This window comes from Myotis lucifugus, unplaced genomic scaffold, assembly GCF_000147115.1.
Source record: "Myotis lucifugus unplaced genomic scaffold, Myoluc2.0 scaffold_398, whole genome shotgun sequence".
In the NCBI taxonomy this organism is placed as follows: domain Eukaryota; kingdom Metazoa; phylum Chordata; class Mammalia; order Chiroptera; family Vespertilionidae; genus Myotis; species Myotis lucifugus.
The window spans coordinates 676,892-700,554 of NW_005871446.1; the positions used below are offsets into that span (position 1 = coordinate 676,892).

At 40.8% G+C, this 23,663-nt stretch overlaps 1 pseudogene; it reads left to right on the forward strand.

The window, feature by feature from the left end:
- Positions 1 to 8,706: 8,706 nt before the first annotated feature.
- Positions 8,707 to 10,493, forward strand: LOC102431944 (annotated as a pseudogene).
- Positions 10,494 to 23,663: the final 13,170 nt, after the last annotated feature.

Genomic DNA, 23,663 nt, shown 5'->3' on the forward strand with positions numbered 1-23,663 from the left:
GCTGTTGCTTGGATCTGCTGCTTTGATTTAAAGGCACAAAATACAACACACAAGTGACAACGTACCAGGCACTGAACACAGATATATTCACGATATTAACAACCCCAAATAAAGGTGACCACTCGAATTAAGAGAATTAGGGGATAAGGAGGAAAGAAGAGAAAAAGATAAAGGAGAAAATGGAAAAGAAAAGAAAAATAAGAAAAAAAACAAAAAAGAAGTGCAAAGATGAAATTGGGAAAAAAAGAGGAGGAAAAAAGAACGAAAAGAGAGAATGAAGTAGAAGAGGGAGAGAGACTATTTTTATGAGGAGAAAACTCCGATAGAATGGCCACTAATCCCAACAAATTCCAGCAACAGATCCCTGGAGATGAATGCAAACTACAAACAACCAATGATATCAAGAGAGGCAAGGGAAAACAGAAGCACAAAAATAGCCGGGGGGGTGGGGGAGGGGAGGGAGGGGAAAAACCAGCAGAAAAAAAGAAAAAGAAAAAGGAAAACAACCTCACAACCAATCCTAAAAAAGAAAAAAAAACACAAAACAAAACGAGCAAAAAAAACCACAAAAAACCACAGACAAACAAAAAAAATAATATGTTCAACAATCAAGCAAACAGCAAGAAAACAATAGAAAGATAAGAGAAAAAAAAATATTTGGATAGTGAGGAAGGTAAAAAATGGTAAAATGATAGCAGTAATATTAATGGTTAAAAATAAAAATGTAGTAATTAAAAGGGTAAAATCAGGTGATGGAAAAAGAAGAAAAAGAAACAAAATGGGTTTCTTAGTTAAAAGGCGAAAAAAGAAAAAAAAAATTTGCAGTAGTAAAGGTCTTTCGGTTCTTCTACTCTTCAGCCTGGCTCGCCTTAGTCCTGCCAGGTATTCAGGAGAGTGTTGAATTTCCCTGCAATACACTGTTCCTCCGTGTTGTAAATCACAGTCCTGATTTTAAAGCAGGCCATATTTGTGATCCAGACTGCCTTAATTTGTGTTCACCTAAGAGTCAGTTTGTGGCTCAGCCTCTGGGTGACAGTGTTTTGGGGTTGGCCTCTGAGGCTATATGGCTTCTCTACCCAGCAGCAAGGGTTTATTTTTTTTCTATTGCACTTAAAACTGGTTTGGGGAGGGCAACTGCCCAGAGCCTGTTCTTAAATAAACGTTACCCTGCTCTGTGTTGTTGGTGGGACTGAAAGTCCCTCTATAGGCCAGATCCTGGTAACTCCCAGGGACAGATCAGATTATTTTAATCTTTTATCTCGTACAGGGTGGAATCTGGGTGTGGCTGTGCTCCTTGCCTGGGGGGTGGGGGGAGGAATTCCACCCTCTGGAGAGAATGGCTGCCCCAGTCCTGGGCCAGGGGTATCTCAGCACTCAATTTGTTGTCTCCTCTCCCAGCCCCCCCCCCCCCCCGCCCCTCAGCCTCTCCCCATTCCACTCATGGGCACCTTCTCCCTCTCTTCAGCACAGGTGAGTGTCTGTATCCGAACTGTCCTATGAGCAGGGTTCAGTGAAAACAAAGAAACAAACAAACGCTGGGCTCGGAAACGCTCCTCTCTTACCGGCACTGCATGATCTGGTCAGCTCCTCAGGCTGCCCCCTTTAGGCTCAGTCCTCCGTAATCACAGAATCCAAATCTCAAATACCCCAGTGCCAGGAATCCCGAGGAACTCCTTTCCCCAGTCAGGGGCTGCTGTCTGCCACGCAGTCTCCCTCCGACCCTCTGGGCTCAGAGGTCTGGCAAAGTTTCCTGCCCAGATCCCTGGTTTTTTACCTTTCCAGGGGAGCTCTGCCCTTCCCGGCTGCAAACTGTCTCACCAGCTGAGTAATTTCGCCAATTCGGGGTGGGTGTTATTAGTTTCAGCTGCTTACTCCATTTGCTCCGGGACAAGACCTGGGACGCCTCTAGTCATCTTTTGATGCATAAAAAATAGCAGTAGCAGTAATGATATAAAATATATATTCTCACACTAAAATGTATTAAATGCCATTCTAACTGAATTCAACATAAGGAAAAATGTGAGGCGAAACTGAAGGAATTGGCAAATTTCAGTAAGTATTTTTCAGAGTAGAGGATTTTAGAACCCTGTATGATTTCACTTATTCTGTGTGAAGAAGTTGGGGCTTTGAAATTTCAACCACAGTTCAACCCTAAAGAATATCAATTTACTCAGGGCTATGAAAGATGAGAACATTACCTTCTGAAAATTTGTCCCACATCCTGGCTTTTGTTTTTTATGTTTATTTTGTTTACTTACTTGGTTTCTGAGGCAAATGACAATGTACACTGTGCTCTGTAAACATTATTGTTGTTCAGTGTTGATTTTTTTTTTGCATTGTTCACCATCTGCCATTTTATTAATCTGTGCTTTTTTTTAATGTTTGTATTAATACCATATCCTCCCTTGGTTTGTGGCCTTGGGCTTGTTGCTCACCGCATCTTTCTTTAACCTGTAATAATAATACTTGCCTCAGGGGGTTGTTTGTGGCAGGCAAATAGCAAGAAATATGTAAGTCCCTGTTTTATTCCAGGCTTTGTTTTCTATTGTTATTGCATCCCCCGCCCCGCACCCCCCCCCCCCCCAGGGATTAGGGTTCCTGATTGCGTTATTAAGGACATGATCTCAGGGGAAACTGGTGAGGGAGGGAAGAAAAGAGGGGAGAGACGGAGAGGATCTCAGGTACAATTCCAGGGAATGTGGCTTCCATCAGATCCTGCAGAGGAACTTGAGACAAGGGGACTGGGCTTGCATGCTCCCAAACTTACCAGACTTCTCAGTTGAGGACAAAGATACTTAAATTATTCTGATCTAAGTAGCTGAGAGTAGACCTGTAAAAGCCTCAGGTGCTGGCCTCTGGAAGTCTAGGGAAACCGGGCAGGAGTGGGAGTGTACACAAACATGAAAAGAGGAATATGAGGGCATCTGGAACAAGCTCCAGCATTATCCTCTGCAGATTTCCTAGGTTTCCCTATATTTAGGATTTGAATCTTCTCCTTTTACATTCACTTTTCATGGACTTAGAACAGCAATGAGCCTACTTGTAGATAACACTTTGAAAATTTAATGCAAACACAATAATGGTGACTAGCCCCTGCTCCATGAAGCTAACTTGCTGATTACTTGCATAAAGCACTCTTTTAAAAACATTATCAATGAACCTTATTATTTGTATCAGGCATATGGTGACAGCGACTACTGTAGATCAGGGTGTTGCTTAGCCTCCCACACCAGATTTAGTCCTAAGAACCCAAACCCCTTATTTAAAGCATTTGTGCTCACAAATAGAAATCGCTCATTTATGGACATTAAATTTAAAATTGGAGTTAGCCATGGGAGAATATTTTTTGGGGTTATGGAAACTGATAATTTTCACACTGGTCAATCCCTTCAACTGATAAACTGTGGTGCATCCAGGTTTAAGCGTTCTTCTGAATTATGCTGTCAAACAACACATCTTTGCAAAATTTAACTTATGGATTTCACTTGAACAAGGACCACTTTCTGTATTTGCATACAATAAAGTACAGATTTAACTCATTGTATAGGTTTTAGAGAAAAGGTCAACTTTGGGAAAGGCAATCTCATGTGCAGTCTTTTGATCCCTAATTGGCTGAATAAGAACGGGTCTTGGGCCTGGAACACTTCCTTACTAAGAGATAGAATCCTCACAGCCTGTGCTCAGCTTAACACTTTATGTGAAAATGTCTTTTCCTGTTTCAGACCCATTGTGTACTCTGTTCTATTTAAGCATGTATGTCATAGGACACCCGGTCAGCCCCACTTATAGGGAGCGGCTATAGGGTTAAGCCTCGGACTGACCTGTGGCAGGGCCACAAACAAGTCCCAGCTTGGAGGGCAGAGCCCTCCTAGCATAATTAAGCTTGACCTTATAGTCCTCCTTAGTTCATTCCTAGGTAGCTAATGGGCTGTGGGAGGTGCAGCAAGTGCTGCCAAAACAAGGTGAAACTTGCAAGAAACATTGCAACCATGTTGGCCACTACCCTTGTTTTGCTTTGTGTGCTCTGACTATAAAGTAAAGCTTTGGCTTACAGGCTGTGTCTCTGTGTCCTCATCCAGGCACAAGAGATCCACCTAGTCCCAGCTGTATTATCTTGTCTGTCTTTAATCCTTCACCGCCCCTCCCCAACCCTGACCATGCTGAGCACAGTTCACCCACAGCTAAATTTATCTCCTGCAGAGAGGGAACAGGTCCTCTGTCTTTGGCATCAGAGGGGTGCATGCAGGCCAGTGGCTCTGCAACACCTGCCACAAGGGACCTGCCAGCAAAGGGGGATCAATATGCCCACCGTTAGAGATGACCTGGCTCTGTCTGTTTGCTATGTGAGGACAGCATTGTTATATCTAGAGCTTGACTATGTTATGTTTTCCTTGGTGACTTTGCTACCACAATGTAATGGGCAGAAATGTTCAGACTTCTGCTCCTAATGATCGGTAATATGCCAATTTTTCAACGGAAGATTAATCTCTTATTTTTTTAAAGTACTATGTTGCAAGACCCATGCTGCACGCTTTATATGTTTATTTGCTTGATCTCATTTTATTGAAATGAAATAATTATTTAGGAAAATGCACAGATCTTACTATTTACTTTGATGAGCTTTTGACAATTGTATGAGCCTCTGTAACAACAGCACAAAGCAAGACATAGACTGTTTTATCCCTCCAAATGTTTTAATTTATAACTTTTCAATACTCCTGTCCCCACAAAATACTATCACAATAGAGTAAGTTGCCTTTATTTGAATTTTATTTAGTTGAAATCAAAACAGGCTGCTCAAATTTTGAGAGAGACTTGCATTTAATCTATATTTTAATCATAGAAAAATGGATACCTTAACATATCAAGTCTTTAAATCACTGAACATGGTATACCTTACTTATCCAGATTTTCTTTAATTTCTTTCAGCAGTGTTTCATAATTTTAGATGTAGAGGCCTTACAAAGCTTTTGTCTGATTGTTTGCCATGTGTTTGATATCATCTGATGCCAATATGAATAATATTATTTAAAATTTCCATTTTCATGTCCTCATGCTTAGGTGTACAAATGCAATTGATTTTTTTATTTTAACTTTGTATTTGTTAGTTTGCTAAATTCATGTCAGAGGAGGCAAAGATATGCTGCCAAACACCTGAATTTGATATTTTACTGGGGCTGTTAGCCAGTGCAGTAATGCCATGGACTTACAAACAAACAAACAAACAGCCACACAATATAAATAGTTACTATTTTCAAATGACATGATTATGTTCATTGATTTTTGCTACATAGTTTCAGAAAAGGGTTTATTTTTTTTAGTTTTTTCTCAACCTCCATATAACCTATATCTCAAATTTTAAGAAAGCTGTGCATATTCTCATTTCATATGTGTTAGGAAAATTTCATTACATTTTAGTTATTACGCAAAGTAGACTGTTACTTTAGAAAGGTAAAGCAGCCCGGCTGGTGTGGCTCAGTGGTTGAGCATTGACCTATGGACCCGGAGGTCATGGTTCAATTCCAGGTCAAGGCACATGTTTAGGTTGCAGGCTCAATCCCCAGTGGGGGGCATGCAGGAGGCAGCAGATCAATGATTCTCTCTCATCATTGATGTTTCTATCTCTCTCTCCCTCTACTTCCCTCTCTAAAATCAATTTAAAAAGTATATACAAATTTTTTTAAAAGAAAGGCAAAGCAACAATAGAAGAATTCCATGATTCAGGGATTGTAGTACAAAATGAAATAGATGCAAGTTATGTGAAAAAATATAACAGAGTGGTATCTATAGGAAGAGTAAAGTATTATAGATCTAGATTAAAGTAATTCTCTCAAAGAATATCATTGACTTAGTTTAGAAAATACTATGAGTAAGAGAAAGAAAAATCTGCACATCGAAAGGATGAACCAGAAATAGTGGAGGAAGGTGGTTGTAGGTTTGAAGTTATAAGACAGAAGTTGCACAATCAGCTTTTCTGATTCTTTAGCTTTAAAAAAATCATATGTAAGTTTTTTAAGCCTATCAACACCATTGCAATAATTAATGGATTAAGAGTTTCATTTTGAAACTTTGAAATAGTTTGTAGACTGTGATGATCATTGTAATTTGAGTTCTTGGACATCTTTGTGTAATTATCGTCTTTGTGATGTAGAAATGAACTTACAAAGAATATTACTAACATGCCTAAAGTCCATAATTAGGAAGTAGAAACAGGAGTCATTCTGATCTCTATTCTCTATTGTCTGAAATGCCAACAAAATTGACAAAAGAGTTTGTTATAAGTATTAAAATAAGGCTATGGGGCCCTAGCCGGTATGGCTCAGTGCATAGAGCATTGGCCTGCAGACTGAAGGGTCCTGGGTTTGATTCAGGTCAAGGCATGTACCTTAGTTGTAGGCTCCTCCCTGGCCTGGGCCCTGCAGGAAGCAACCAATTGATGTGTTTCTCTCACATCGATATTTCTCTCTGTCTTTCCCTCTCTCTTCCACTCTTTAAAATCAATGGAAAAATATCTTTGGGGGAGGGTTTAAAAAAAAGAAAAAGAAAAAAAATAAGGCTATGGGTTGGGCTTTTAAAATTCATTTTGTGGTAAATATTATGTAAAGTTCTGTTTTCTTAAGAAAAAAAAAAGAATGAGCAGTATTAGAAACATATTTAAGGCTTATTTGTGCTGCCTAGTGGCTAAAATTGTTTATGAATACTACACTGATGCATGCCAAACCAGTGGTAGGGCACTTGACCTACTTTCTAAATGTCAAATCCTATTTTGAGTGTTTAAGTATGGGAAACTTTGGACTTGTCTATTTTACAGATTTTAGAGCAAGCTGAGAGAGGGATTTCCTGATTGAGCACATGAAAACTGCTATTTAAGTCATGTTAGTAAAATAGCCAAGGAGAAATTGATATAGAAGAGGGTATAGAGTAAATGCTTAAAAATGACATTTAGATTTAATTAGAAAATTAAATTTGTATACACACACACAAACTCACACACTCAAACACATAGCCTCATAACAAAACCACCCTGTTTTCTCATCTGGAATACTGTGTCCAGTAAACTGATATTCATACTATGGATAAATAAGGTTTCTATTATAGATTAAATAAGTATTTGATATTACTAAATTAACATAGGTATTCCACTGCATAAAGAAACGATAAAAGTTAAAAAGGGGGGAGGGTTCAATTACATTTCTTTTTCTTTTTTGTTAAATTTATTGGGCTGACATTGGTTAATATGATTATGTAGGTTTCAAGAGTACATTTCTATGATAAATGATCTGTATATTACATTGTGTGCCCACCACCCAAACCCAAATTATCTTCCATCATCATATATATCTGTTTCCCATGACCCTTTACTGCCCCAACTCTCCTGTCTGTCTATGAATTTCAGTTTTATACCCCACATAGAAGTGGAATCATATGGGTCTTAGCTTTGTCTGACTGACTTATTTTGTTTAGCATGATATTCTCAAGGTCCACCCACATTGTCACAAATGGCAGTATTTCATCTTTTCTTATGTCTGAGTAGTATTCCATCATATATATGTACCACATCTTCTTTATCCAATCATCAATGGAAGAACACTTCAGTTGTGTCCATGTCTTGGCCACTATGAATAGTGCTGCGATGAACATAGGGGTGAATATATCTTTGCGAATAAATGTTTTCAAATGTTTGCAGTAGATACCCAGAAGAGAGGTTGCTGGGTCATATGGAAGGTATTCTTAATTTTTTGAGAAACCTCCATACTATGAAAGATAATGATGTTTTAAAATCAGTAAAAAGAAGTTCTATTTTAAATCAATAGGACTAAACTTAAGGCCCAATAAATTATATAAGCTAAAATAAATATTAGTTTAAGATTGGTCTAGATCCATGGTAGGCAAACTGCGGCTCACGAGCCACATGCGGCTCTTTGGTCCCTTGAGTGTGGCTCTTCCTAAGCCTTAAGAGTACCCTAATTAAGTTAATAACAATGTACCTACCTATATAGTTTAAGCTGAAAAAATTTGGCTCTCAAAAGAAATTTCAATCGTTGTACTGTTGATATTTGGCTCTGTTGACTAATGAGTTTGCCGACCACTGGTCTAGAGCAATAAAATAATGACAATTCTAGATCATGTTATGAAGGAAAATGCCTGAAGCCGGTCCATCCTTGCTGCTTGACACAGTTGCTGCAGGGAAGAAACATCTGCACAGCATATGTTTTAAGGGACCTGGCGTATATGGCATACTGTTCTTAATATGTTTGCTCCCCTTAGCGCTGTGTGTTTTAACCAAGGTCACCTTTCCGAGAAAGGTTGTTTCCCCAGGTACGGATTTTTCCCTGAAGTTAGAGAAGGGATAAAACCCCTTAACTAAGTGCAAGTTAATCACTTTAACTACAAACAATCACGCTTAAGCTACATAATCTTTACTCCCTGGAATGGAGATAAGAAACGCCCTAACCTTTGCAATAGAAATTGACAGGATTAAAATCAACCGATATAAATACAGATGTAACAAGACAATAAACACCAGAACTTGGCTGGAGAACCTAGACAGAACTTGGCTGGAGATCCTGGCTAGAGATCCTGGCTAGGCTGCTGATCAACTGAACGCTGTCTCCGTGTCATTTCTTCTTGGCCGACTCCGTCCACACGTTTGGGAACCCCTGGACCTGCTGGGCTTCGACCCCAACAACACACACTGCTGAGAAGATGTCTCCTACACGGCCATGCTTCAGTGTACTCGAAGCATGGACGCCGTTTATGAAGTCTACCAGAGAAGCCCTGAACAACAAAAATATCAAGCCGTTGTTGAATACCTTCAGCCAGTTACCTGGAACTGAAGATGAAAAACAATGTACCCTTGACCAAGCTTTCAGAGGTGTTCTGCAAGAAGAAATTATAAATCACTCATCGTGTGAAAATGTTTTAGCTATTATTTCTCTTGCTATTTCGGGAGTAACTGAAGGTATTTGCACCGCATCTACACCTTCTGTATTGTTGGGAGACGTTTTGGAATGTCTCCCTTTGGATCAGTGTGGCACAATATTCACGTTTGTGGAAAAAAATGTTGCTACTTGGAAATCAAATATATTCTATTCTGCTGGGAAAAATTATTTACTACGTATGTGCAATGATCTCTTAAGAAGATTATCAAAATCCCAGCACACAGTTTTGCGGGCACGAATTCAACTCTTTTTGGCCAGGCTTTTCCCTTTATCTGAGAGATCCGGTCTTAACTTGCAGAGTCAGTTTAATCTGGAAAATGTCACTGTTTTCAATACCAATGAGCAGGAAAGCACCTTGGGTCAGATGCACGCTGAAGACGGAGGAGAAGGAATGGACGTAGAGGAAGGTGAAATGGGTGATGATGAAGCTCCAACAACTTGCTCCATTCCAATGGGTTACAGCCTGTATCGAAAATTCTGGTCCCTTCAGGATTACTTCAGGAACCCTGTGCAATGCTATGAGAAGATTTCATGGAAAACTTTCCTCAAGTACTCAGAAGAAGTCCTGGCTGTTTTCAAGAATTATAAATTAGATGATGCTCAGGCCTCAAGAAAAAAGATGGGAGAATTAAAAACAGGAGGAGAACATGTATTCCTTGCAAAATTTTTAACAAGTGAAAAGTTGCTGGGTTTACAACTAAGAGACAGTAACTTTCGCCGACACATTCTACTGCAGTATCTCATTTTATTCCAATATCTCAAGGGACAGGTGAAATCCAAAAGTTCAAACGATGTTTTAACTGATGAGCAGTCACTCTGGATTGAAGGTACTACAAAATCAGTTTATCAACTGCTATCTGAAAACCCACCCGAAGGAGAGCGATTTTCAAAGATGGTAGAGCATATATTAAACACTGAAGAAAACTGGAACTCATGGAAAAATGAAGGCTGCCCAAGTTTTGTGAAGGAAAGAACATCAGATACTAAGCCGATGAGAGCAGTACGAAAGAGAACAGCACCAGAGGACTTCCTGGACTTCCTGGGGAAAGGGCCCAACAAAAAGATTCTGAAGGAAAAGGGGGCGTTAACAAGCCTTTGGGATCTCTGCCCGGATAATATGGAAGCTTGTAAATCAGACCCAAGAGGCTATATGCCAACTTTGGAGGAATTCTTTGAAGAAGCCATTGAACAGGCAGACCCGGAAAGCATGATTGAAAATGAATATAAGGTTGTGAACAATCCAAATTATGGTTGGAGAGCCCTGAGACTGTTAGCACGGAGAAGCCCTCACTTCTTCCAGCCAACCAAACAACAGTTCAAAAGTTTGCCAGAATATCTTGAAAACATGGTACTAAAGCTAGCAAAGGAATCACCACCTCCTTCTGAAGAAATAAAAACAGGTGAGGGTGAAGATGAGGAAGATGAGGGTGAAGATGAGGAAGATAATGATGCTGTACTGAAGGGAAATGAAAGCCCTGATGCAGGGGAAAAATAGAGATATTTGCCAACAAATTGGGTGAACAATGGAACATTCTGGCTCCTTCCACATGAAAAATAAATAAATAAATAAATAAATAAATAAATAAATAAATAAATAAATAATTTTAAAAAAAGCAGGGAAGGATTGGCCCTCTTCATGGCCCACGCACACCACCTCCACTTCCCTAGTAGGACTAGGCAAGGCATCTAATGTAAAAAAGAGTTCTCAGATTTTAACTTGGACTGATGAAGATCAACATTCAGGAACATTCTGTCACTATGTAATTATGACTATCCCCTTTACATTATGGGGAAGAGATATCTTGTCTCAAATGGGAGTTCTATTATATAGCTCCAGTGATAGAGTAACATCACAGATGCTAGACAGGGGATCTAATCCAGAAAAGGGATTAGGAAAAGAAAGTAATACCTCACACTCCTCCACAGGATTTATAATTGGGGCCATTGCCCTTAGGACTGCTGATCCCATAGTCTGGAAATCACCACAACCAGTATGGGTTGAGCAATGGCCCTTAACATCTGAGAAAATATCAGCAGCCCGACAATTAATTGATCAGCAATCAGCAGAGGGACATATAGAGCCATCAAATAGTCCCTGGAACACACCCATATTTGTAATAAGAAAGAAATCAGGCAAGTAGAGACTTTTGCAAGATCTAAGAGCCATAAATGCCACCATGCAAGATATGGGCTCCTTACAACCTGGACTGTCCTCCCCTGTGGCAATTCCACAGGAGTATTGTGTTGCTGTTATTGACTTACAGGATTGTTTTTTCACTGTACCTCTTCACCCAGCTGATTGTCAAAGATTTGCATTCAGCATACCAGCAGAAAACTTTAAACAGCCTTATCAGAGATATCAATGGAAGGTTCTCCCACAAGGGATGAAAAATAGTCCTACATTATGTCAAAAGTTTGTAGATCAGGCATTGCAAGTTATTAGAAAGAAATTTTCAGATCTATATCTTATTCATTATATGGATGATATTTTACTAGCTCATAAAGATTGGGCTACTTTATAGGAAATTCTTACTCAGAATTGCTTTAGAAAAACATGGTCTAAAAATAGCCCCAGAAAAGATTCAGACTGAACCTTCTTTTTCCTACTTAGGCAGAATATTACATACCTCTACTATCACTCATAAGCCTTTACAATTAAGAAAAGATCATTTAAACACATTAAATGATAATCAGAAACTATTAGGTGATATCAACTGGGTCAGGTCATATCTAAAAATAACCACTCTTGACTTAAAACCTCTATTTGACATTTTAAAGGGAGATTCTAACCCTAAGTCTCCCCAACAATTAACTGTAGAAGGAGAAAAGGCTATAGCAAAACTAGAACAGGCCATCAATAAACAGCAACTACAGTATTTAGATTGTTCCAAATCTTGGGCCTTAATTATTCTACCCACTAAATATACTCCTACAGGATGTTTATGGCAGGAAGGACCATTATAATGGATACATTTACCTGTCACTCCTAGGAAGATTGTATCATCCTATCCCTCCCTAGTGGCCACTCTCATTATCAAAGGTAGACGACGCAGTATCGAACTCTTTGGAAGAGAAGTTACTGAGATAATAATACCTTATAAAAGAGAACAATTAGACACACTATTACAATTTGAAGAAGAGTGGCAAATAGCTATAGGTAACTTCCCAGGACAAATTTTACATCATTTGCCAAGATCACCTATATTGCAATTTCTCTCCCTACATCCGTTTATATTTCCTATTAAATGTTCAAAAGAGCCATTATCACCTCCTGCCTCCTTAGTATTCACAGATGGTTCCTCTAATGGTAGGACAGTAATAATCATTGACTCAATAACCCATGTTCAACAAACCCTAGAGACATCAGCCCAGAGAACAGAGCTTTTGGCAGTCATTTATGCTTTTGAACAATTGCAACAGGTTCCCTTTAACTTGTACACTGACTCTCAATATATAGTTATTTCCTCATATTGAGACCGCCTCTCTCCCACAAGGAAGAAGAGCCATTTTCTCTTTGTTAATTCAGCTACAAACTTACATTCACAAACGAGAAAAGGCTTTCTATATTGGACACATTAGAGCTCATTCCTGCCTACCAGGACCCTTAAGTGAAGGAAATTATCAGGTGGATTCACTAACTCGCCCAGTAGTTTGTATAGCTCTAGAAGAAGCCCGGCGGTCTCATGCCATTCATCATCAAAATGCTTCTGCTCTCCGTCTATATTATCGCATATCTAGAGAAGCTGCTCGAAGTATTGTGCGTGACTGCGGCCATTGTCCTACTCATTTTCCTAGCCCTGCTACTGGAGTTAATCCAAGAGGACTTAGACCCTGTGACCTATGGCAGATGGATATTACTCATGTCCCATCTTTTGGCAAACTTTGCTATGTGCATGTTTATATTGATACCTTTTCTCATGTTATCCTTGCTTCTGCACGTACAGGAGAAGCCTTTAAAGATGTAAGTCAACATTTATTCCAATGTTTTTCCTACCTAGGAATACCAAGGGCACTTAAAACAGACAATGGGCCTGCCTATACCTCTAGAGCTTTTAAAAACTTATGCTCTACATTCGGCATTGCACATACTACAGGAATACCCTACAATCCTCAAGGCCAAGCAATAGTAGAAAGGGCTCACCAAACTGTAAAAACACAAATTAAAAAATTACAAGAAAATGAGTTTAAATATTCCTCTCCTCATCATGTTCTACAACATACTCTATTTGTAATTAATATACTAAATGTAGATTCTGAGGGAAATTCCCCGATGTACAGACATTGGAACCCTGATCTAACTAAACCTAAAGCCCTTGTCAAATGGAGAGACTTGCTTACAGGAGCCTGGAAGGGACCTGATGTACTTTTAACCTGGGGGAGAGGATATGCTTGTATATTTCCACAGGACGCAGACTCACCTGTGTGGATTCCAGACCGTCTAGTCCGACCTTATGTCTCACTGCCCTCCATCTCTGCCTCACCCTAGCACACCTGACCAGTGCCCGTCTGCAGCAGATGTACAGCCCTGAGCTGGAACCACCTGTCCATTGGGAGAATCACATGTGCCTCCTTTTTGTCTGTCCATATGTCCCAGCTTTGCCCCACATCTCCTTTCCTTTTTCTTTTCTTTTTTTTAAATCTGACTACTTGTTTGCTGGTTCTTTGGCCTTTCTCCTTCTCTCCTGAACACAGCCTTTTCTAGAATTTCCCTACCCTACTGTTCCAGGAAGGGCACCTCCCTTTTATGCAGTGATTAGGGGTGTTTGGTATATGCCCCATATGTGGAGTTGTCTTGTGCCAAGAGCCTGACATCCTCAGCTTAGAAAGCTCTGTCCCGGGACTCTCCTTTGTCCTGTATTGGCCCCTCTTACCCTTGTGTCAAGAGGGACCCTCTTCTTACAATCCAATTGCCCATAGCTGTTGCCTGAGCTCTCCGTTCATGCTGAGGTTGAAGCCTCATGGTGGCTGGTACCATGGATCTGTCTCTTGCCCAATGGCGTGAGCTGGGCCCTCCCTGGAGAAGAAACCTGGGTTCCCCAAGATATGTGATCAATGCTGGGGCCCTGCCAGCAGGTGAGGGGATCCCAAGGCAGTTGCTGGGCGTGGAGGCCACAGGGGCATAGGCTACCAAGGAGACAGAACTGAATCTCACATCACCCTGCTTGGCCCTGGAGGATGGCTGGTTAGCCAGAGATGGGTAAGATTCCTCAGGGAAGGAACAACCTAAGACAGGCACAGTCACAGATGGGCCATCAGGAGACAACTTGGGGGTCAACAGAGGTGGGGCACAGACCCTCACCCCCCAACTTTGCAGAGGCCTGAACCCTCACCCCTTCTGAGGGAGGTCTCCTGCCCCCATGGCTGCTTCTCTTCCCACACCCAGCTCAGATCGGGACCCAGGTAAAGACAGAGACTGGCTGACAGCAGCTGCCCTCTCACTGCAACAGGACTTGTTTCCCATTTCTACCTTGGACCACAGGGAAAGGGGCAGCTGAAGGAAAGGGCTGTGTCAGGATGCTGCCTCCTTCTCTTTCTTCTCCCTCTTTTTCCTAAACACTTCCATGCCTTGTAGTTCTTTTGCTTTCTCTTCTTTTTCTCTCTACTACTCTCCATCTTCCATATCAGCTGACCCAGAGGGCACAGCTTACTCCTCCCCGGACACCAGCACCACCATCAAGCACGGCCCTGATGGACACTTTGATGCAGCCCTTCAACTCTCTGATGCTTTGGGAAGCCTGTCACCAGTGACGCCGCCCACTAGCCAGACCAACAAAGACAATCAAACCAACAACTTGAGGACAGCTGAAATCCCTTGACTGAAGAGGCCGGCAACCTTCTACAGGAACGGGGCTCCTTGTGCACTCCATCCACTATGTTTATAGCTATGCTCACTGTCATTGCTTGCCAGTCTTCTTCTGAGTCTTAAATGGCCCAATCTGAGAGGTGGCCACTGATTTGCATGCGCTATCATTTAAAAAATAAAAAAAGGAAGAATTTTCCGGAAGCCGGTCCATCCTTGCTGCTTGACACAGTCGCTGCAGGAAAGAAACATCTGCATAGCATGTTTCAAGGGACCTGGCATATATAGCATACTGTTCTTAATATGTTTGCTCCCCTTAGTGCTGTGTGTTTTAACCAAGGTCACCTCTCCGAGAAAGGTTGTTTCCCCAGGTAGGGATTTTTCCTTGAAGTTAGGGAGGGGATAAAACCCTTTAATTAAGTGCCTGGCGGGTAGTTAATCACTTTAACTACAAAAAAATCACGCTTAAGCTACATAATCTTTACAAGACAATAAACACCAGAACTTGGCTGGAGAACCTAGACAGAATTTGGCTGGAGATCCTGGCTAGGCTGCTGATCAACTGAATGCTGTCTCTGTGTCATTCCTTCATCGCCGACTCTGTCCACATGTTTGGGAACCCCTGGACTGTTGAGGTTGGACCCCAACAGGAAAATAAATTTATCCAAGTGTATTATACATCACTGATGGAAGACAATCTTATTTATTCAAAAATACCTCTTAATTCACTGTCAGAGAGAAACTGGACAGAAGGACCTTTTGTTCTAAGATACTCATTTTCCCTCAAATTAGGACTCAGTTTTCTTATTTATCAATTTATCTAGGTTACATCTATTTCCACTGTGTTGTGACCTCAGCTAAACAGATTTTTTGGGGGGTAGAGAACCAAATAAGATAAAACCATGTGAAAGTATTTTGTGAACTCTTCAGCTTTATTTCATTTATAAATTCCACTCATAAATTTTACTTATATATATATATTAATATAGTACTGTAGTACTGTTGAGTACTGCTCTGTGCTGGGAAGTGGGGAGACATTAATGCCCATGGTGAAGTTACAGATTCTGTGGAACTCATATTCTTTTAGAAAAAGCAGAAACTAATACCACATTACACAATCAATTATTTACAACTGTGGCATTGCTGAAAAGGACAGATCAGGCAGGCAGTGAAAGTTACCTTGAGGCAGTGACACTTCAGGTGAACTTTGAAGGTTAAGTAAGAATCAATTAGACTCAGAGGGGCCGAGCTCCAAGCAGAGGAAAAGGCATGTTCAAATGCTGGGAGGTGGAAAGAAACCTATATAATAAAAGCCCAATATGCAAATTGTTCGACTGGGAGTTCGACTGCTCACTATGATGTGCACTGACCACCAGGGGGTGGCACAGAACATGGCAGGCATCAGCAATGTGGCACTGGCAGCGGGAGGCAGTGGAGGTGCTGCAGGCCCTGATGGGCCCTGATAAGAGTGGGACTGTGGCCGGATGGTGAAGCAGGTGATTGGGCAGTGCCAAGCCAAGGCAGGTGGGAGCAGGGGCATGACTGCCCTGACTGATAGCCCTACAGATGGCGACCAGTGGCCAACAGGTCCTGACCACCCAATTGGGGCTGGGCCCTGGGCTGGGATGGGGAACTGGGGGTGGGTGGTGGCAACCAACCTCCCACAGCACCCAGGCGGGGGGGCTGGGACCTCTTGCCAGCTACCTGGGGGTGGGGGAGGCGAGGACAGAGCTGTGGTGAGAGTACAGGGTGTCCGCCGAGCTCGTTCTCACTCCCCCTGCTACCCTATCCTGGGACACCAGGGCTCACATGCCAGGGAAGCCCCCACGCTCAGGTGCCGGGCGCCTGAGAGAAGCCCGCCCTGCACCCATGCGGGCTCTTCAGGTGAGCTGAACCGCAGCCGCCAGGATCACAGGGGCCAGTTAGGCACAGAAGCTGGTCTGTGAAGCCGGCCAGGAGAGAGCGTGCTGCCCGCCTGGCTTCTGTGTGGTGCTGCTGGGCGGCCCAGAGGCCCACACTGCACCCCAGCCCATGATGTCCAGCCATGCTCACCACATCTCTGCATGGGGACTTGGGCGCCTTGACTCAGGTGGAGGGGGATGTGAGGGGGCCCCGGGGCCCAGGTGCTGCCCAGGGCCCAGAGGTCAGCTGGGACCTGCCCTTCCATGACAGATGCTCGCACTTTGATCACTGGCCAGGCCTAGGGACTGCACTGTGCATGAATTTCATGCACCAGGCCTCTAGTAAGACTATACATTGTGACAACAGGAATGTGAATGTGAGGCTGGTTGTCAAAAACTACAATGAAAGTGGCATAAGATCAAGCTGGTGAAGAAGGCTGGGAGGAGTGGATTCAGTGAAATCAATCTAGAGGCTACTTCGGTTGACCAACTAAGAAAGGATGGTGGCCAGACCAGGGTGGTGGCAGCAGGAGGGATTTGTTACTGTCATTGCTACTGATTGAATGCTGCTCTGTGTGGCTGGATTTTCAAAGTGACACCTTAAGCCTAAGTGCCCACTTGCCTATAACGCTTTCATCATTGATGTCAGGATGAGCTGAGTGAAGATACTTCTTTTATCAGTTGTTCAAAACTGCATAAGCTTGGGCAGACAGAAATATCATGCCATTCAATATGAACAGCCCCATATCAATGGTATTAAAAAGTAGGGAGGTTTCGTTTTATCAGCTCTTAGATGAATAGTTTGCCTGGAATTTGTAAAGTCTAGGCTGGGTCCTCTGGCTTGGGCAGCATGATTTAAATTGCCTCTTTTAAACTTTCTCTAGAAGGAAGTGGTCTTGTGAGGGAAGGATAAGCAGTGTTGCTTTCCCAGAGTTGTTTATTCAGATGAGGTAAACATGCTACTGATTTGGAGACATTTATTACTGCGTCTCTCTCCAAGGTATTTCCTGATTTCGTTGAATCTTTACTAAGGATCCTACTTGGGAGGTCACAACACAGGGGAAATAGATGTAACCACCATAAATATAAGCCTTGCTTGAGAAAGCAAGCCAGCTTAAGATGAAAGAAAATAAAATAAAAATCCAGCTCTTGAGATGAATTAAGACCAAGCATATGCAAATGATATATCATCATTCTTAACTTCCACAGAAGCCAGAGCAATATTCCTTAATATTTGTGTTTTATATAAACTGCAAAATCCACATTTATATTCAAGGTAGTTAAGCATAATTAGCAGCTCAGCAGGACCACGTGGTCCTGACTCCCATTACTCTCAGGGTGCTGCCAGAGGCCACGTTCTGGGTGGAACTGGAGCAGAAGACCAACAAGAAAGGTAATCTGAGGAGTCCTCCCAGGAGAAGGACTCAGCATCCGTCTGCTCCCCCAGGCATGGGGGTCTGTCCTCGAGCTGAACCCTGCGGGGAGGGAAGAGGACTTGTCAGTGACTCCTGAGGATGACTGTCTTGAGACAGGACTTTCCCCGAGGCCTGTGCTCCGTTATCCAGGCTGTGTGTACCCGTGACTCAAGGCTTATCAAAATCCTCATCAGAAGAGAGTGACAGCTGGAAATGGCAGTCTTTGTGAGAACCACTGAAAATTCACCCTCCACAAAAACAACAAGACCACTGCCAAATAGGTCAAGATTAAAATTTTCAAAACTCTGAAAGTGAACCAAAGGCTGGTAGCACCTTGGGAATGTGTTTATTCAAGAAAAATGCCAGAATCGCAGAGGACAGCAGGCATTGTGGTGTAGAAACTCACCCTGACACTCTCCTCTGTTCCACAGCTGCGGGGTCGCCCTGAAAACCAGCAGCCTCCATTTCCAGGTCCAGAGGTGGCAGGACCGGGAGCCCTTTCAAAGACTCCTGCCCAAACAACGGTCATGGGTTGACCTTTCTAGTCCTTCCCTGGGAAATCCCACTAAAATGCTGACCTTTGTTTAACCTGATAGAACTTCCCCAGTGTTAACAGCCTCTTGCTAGCACTGGAGATGGGGGTGGGGTGTAACATTCAGAGCAAATGACAGACCAACTTCAGAGCATAAACGGAAATAAGGTGTCCATGGGACTTTGAAAACCTCGAGCATATTCCTGGGAACCTAGAAGACCATTCCAATGCCCAGGGCTGTAAAGACCCGGGAATTTCACCTTTGGCTTGACCTTGATGCTGTGAAATACAAAGTTGTAAACTGTTAAAGGAACATGCCAACATACACCGAACCCAAGGGAATTTTAGTGGTTTCAAAGACTGGGAGATTTATTGGTTTCAAGTATTTAAAGAAATATGTCTGATCATTATCTGACCACTAACTTAACTGCCTGGAGATGTCCAGTTTTTTATTTGTTTGTTTTTTTTAAAGAAACATGCAAAGAAACAAAGAATAGCCCATATACAGGAAAGCTTTCCTATACTATTGAAATTAAGTTAGTACAAATTTGAACTAAATTGTTATACATTATAATGTTAATCATAATTACTAGGACAACCGTTAATAACTTAAATAAGTATGGTAGCAAAAAGATAAGATAATAAAAATAGTTCATCAGAAAATATACATTTAATGGAAAAAAAAGCAATAGCAGAGAAATTGAGTAGCAAAAAATATATGGCATTTAGAAAACAAACAGTTAAATGACAGAATTATATTCTGCCTTATTAGAAATTACATTAAATATGAACAATTTAAACTCTCTAATCAAAAAAAGAGATTGGCAGAATGTACTGAAATATATGATCCAGGTATATGCTGTTGATAAGAGACTCACTTAATATTCAAAGACACAATAAAGGCAGGATAAATATATGTTTATATACATGCAACCTATGAAACAAAATAGACTTTAAGACAAAAATTGTTACTAGAAACATAAAAAGTAATTTTATTATGATAAAATGGTCAATCTGTCATGAATATATAACATTTATAAACATACTAGAGGCCTGGTGCACAAAAACTTGTGCACTCGGGAGGGGGGGGTTCCCCTCAGCCCGGCCTGTGCCCTCTCGCAGTCTGGAACCCCTCGGAGGATGTTCACCTGCTGGCTTAGGCCCGCTCCCTGGGGGGATCGGGCCTAAGCTGGCGGTCAGACATCCCTCTGGCAGCCCGGCAGCCCTTGGAGGATGTCCACTTGCCAGCGGGGAGCAGGCCTAAGCTGCAGTCGAACAACCTTAGTGCTTCTGAGGAGGCAGGAGAGGCTCCCACCACCACCACTGTACTGGCAGCCGTCAGCCTGACTTGTGGCTGAGCAGAGCTCCCCCTGTGGGAGCATATTGACCACCAGGGGGCAACTCCTGCATTGAGCGCCTGCCCCCTGGTGGTCAGTGTGTGTCATAGTGACCAGTCATTCCCAGTCGTTCTGCTGTTAGGGTCAGTTTGCATATTACCCTTTTATTATATAGGATATTCATCTAACAACAGAGCCCCAAAATATATTCAGAAAAAAACTTGCAGAATGGATAATGATAATAATTATTATAATATCAACAACAGCAAACACTCCTATAACATATATATGTTCCAGGCACATTCCATGTCTAGTCATGTGGGAACTTATTTAAACACTAGAGGCCCGATGCATGAAATTTGTGCAAGGGTAGGCCTTCCTTCTCCTGGCTGCCAGCACCGGCTTCCATCTGGCACCTGGGAACCAGGCTTCCCCCAGCCACCGGCAGGCACCCGGAACCCAGGAAGGACGTCTGGTCTAATTATCATATTAGACTTTTATCATTATAGATCATAATAACCCCAAACCATATGTGTAATACTATTTCCATTTCATAAGTGAGGTGACAGAGGCAGGGGGAGATTAAATAACTTGCCTAAGTTAAGTTCACATTCCTAGTACATGAGAGACAGTATTCTAACCTTGGCAGCTTTACTCCAGAGCCTATAAATATTTCATTTTAAGATGCCAGTATCCACAATATGCAGCAGAAGGATTAATTCAGGTGTTGCCCATAGTGTTCTATGGGTTAAAGCTGGACCATTTCAGGTGTCCCTAGAATTAAAACTTGACCAAAATATTACATGGTTTTAATCTTGATATTAGGAATAAAGATTTTTCTTTAGTATATTATTTCTGATAGTGAACATATACATCATAAATTTTCTTCTTATTCATTGTATTGATTTATATTTAACCATTTAAGACTGTATTTTTACACATTGGTAAAGTTATTTTCATTGTCAAAGAAAAAACAGAAATATAAAAACTACATAAACATATCGTAACATAATCTGATTTAAAAAACAAAACAAAACAACAACAAGGCAAGCCAAAGACCGAAGAATGGTCAACTCTGAGAGAAATTAGACACACCCCTCAAACAAAACAGATACAAAACAAACAAAAAAAGAAAATCTTTGGGGGCTACTTTATGTTATTAAAGATTACATGAATTAAATAAAACGAGAACTTTTATTAGAGTGTGTGTGTGTGTGTGTGTGTGTGTGTGTCGTGTGTGTGTGCCCACATATGCACATGCCTGTGTGCAGAATAAGATGAAAATAGAGATGTAAACCCTTGCCTTGCTAAAAGGATTCAAACAATACATACAGGACTAACTGAAAATTTACAAAGATCAAGGAACAGAATAGGAACAGGTGAACGTTAACTTCATAAAAGGCAACTCTGGAGATAATTACACCTAATTCAGAGAGGGAAAAGCTAAAGAGTAAGCATAATAGGTATTAGATACAAAGATAAGATAATCATTATGGAGACAAAGACAGATAATTATGAGAATTTTTAATGGCCTTGAAATAAAAAAAGAAAGCACTATAAAATAGGAGAAAAAGGTATTTAAGGCTACATTAGAAAAAAAACATTTTAATGAGGAACTGAATCTACATTTATAAAAGCCTTTCTCCATTCCAGAAAAAACCCAACCCCTGAAATTTGTCACAGTTACTTATTTTCTTAAAATTACAAAGATCTAATTTCTTTATTTATAATAAGTGTATAAAATCATTAAGAAAAATATAAACTATTAGAAAAATAAGCGAAGAATGGAAAATAATTTTGATAAAAGTAAAAATGACCCCCCCCCAAGAAAGAAATATATGAAACATAAATTTCCCTGGTAATTAAAAAAATTTATATTAAACAATGAAATACTATTTTTTAAAATTTATCAGATTGCCAAATTTTAAAAAGTTTGAAAATACGTGGTTCTAGAAGACTATAGGAATACATATTATCATACCATTTTGGTGGGAGAACAGATTTAAGAAAGTATATGAGTGGAGGATTTGAAAATAGCTCTCAGTACTGATCATGCGATGGCAATGCATTGATTAGAGAAATCTATTTCTCTCTATTCTGTAGAGAAAGAAAAGACCTAAAGCAGTGGTTCTCAACCTTCCTAATGCCGCGACCCTTTAATACAGTTCCTCATGTTGTTGTAACCCCCAATTTCATTGTTACAAATTGAACATAATTAAAGCATAGTGGTTAATCACAAAACAATATGTAATTATATATGTGTTTTCTGATGGTCTTAGGCGATCCCTGTGAAAGGGTCATTCGACCCCCAAAGGGGTCGCAACCCACAGGTTCAGAACCACTGACCTAAAGGTTAGCTACATGAATGAATTAAACCAATGAATTAAGAAAACTATGCACATGAGGAAAATGTTTTGTTTGTACTATATTTTTTTTTCCAGGAAATGAAAAATAAGTCAAACAGAAGATTCAAAAGTGAGAGAATACAAACGAAACAATGGGTTCAGTTTTTTAAGTTTGCCACTGGAGTGAAGGTAGGTAAGTGTCCACTAGTATCTATTCTAGGAGAAAGCAAGCAGTCAAGTAGATAAAAAGGCTCCGCCCAAGTTTCATTGTGCAAATTGCTAACACTTGCCTTGCCAAGTGGATGAGCTTCAAGATAACAGCATCAGAGGGCAACAAACAAACAAAAACATGAAACTGAGTTCCCCTTAATTAAAGTCAGATCATGTCAATTAGCTCAATTCTGGGGTAAACTGGGAGGAGGTTTTTGAGGAGGCAGGAATTTGGGAAGGATTTCTAAATGACACCACGAATGAGGTCAGGAATCTAATAAAAAATTTGACTTGAGCCTACATTCATCAGGATGTGAAGCTGTTTTCTGGTAGGCTGGTTTATTGCTTCTCCCCAGATTGCTACGATTATTTAATATGAGTAGAACTAATATAATGTATTGATATCTATATCTATTCATATCTGTATCCATCTGCATATGATGCATCACCTAAATAAGGCTTACTCTTTTAGAAACTTAAAAGATGGAATGCTTTTCCAGCCATAAAAGTCTTGTCCTTACATTAGTTTTATTTTATTTTATGTTTTTAATCTTTTTTGTAATTATAAAAAATATTTATTGCTGAAAGTATTACATATGTCCTCTGTTTTCCCCATTGACCTCCTCTAGCCCTCCTGTCCCCCACCCCAGGCCTTCACCACCCTATTGTCTGTGTCCATGGGTTATGCATATATGCATACAAGATTTTTGGTTGATCTCTTCCCACCCACCCACCCTCCCCTGAAGCCAATTAGATGATGTTTAGGATTTTTTTTTTTTTCCGAAGGGCAGCGCTGTCTTTATTGATGTTTAGGAATTTTACAGAATACACGAAATATTTTCTTGGCTCTACTCTCAAAATTTCCTTAACTGTTCTTTTGGTAAGAGATAACTATTTTTCTTCTTCAAAATATATATTTTTCAAATTCAGGATAAGCGAATTGAAATTTTAGATCCATGAGCCTTCTTTTATTTTCATTATTAATTTTTAAAGTCAAATTAAAAATTATTAGAAACAAATTTACTCACTTATATTTTTCATATTCTTAGAAAAATCACAAAGACAAAGAAAGTCAATGTTACATGGACCATCCTCTGAGACCATGAGCAAATCTGATTCTGAATATCACTTTGAATACATTTAACACTACTGAACTGCACTTAAGCATGTAAGATGGAAAA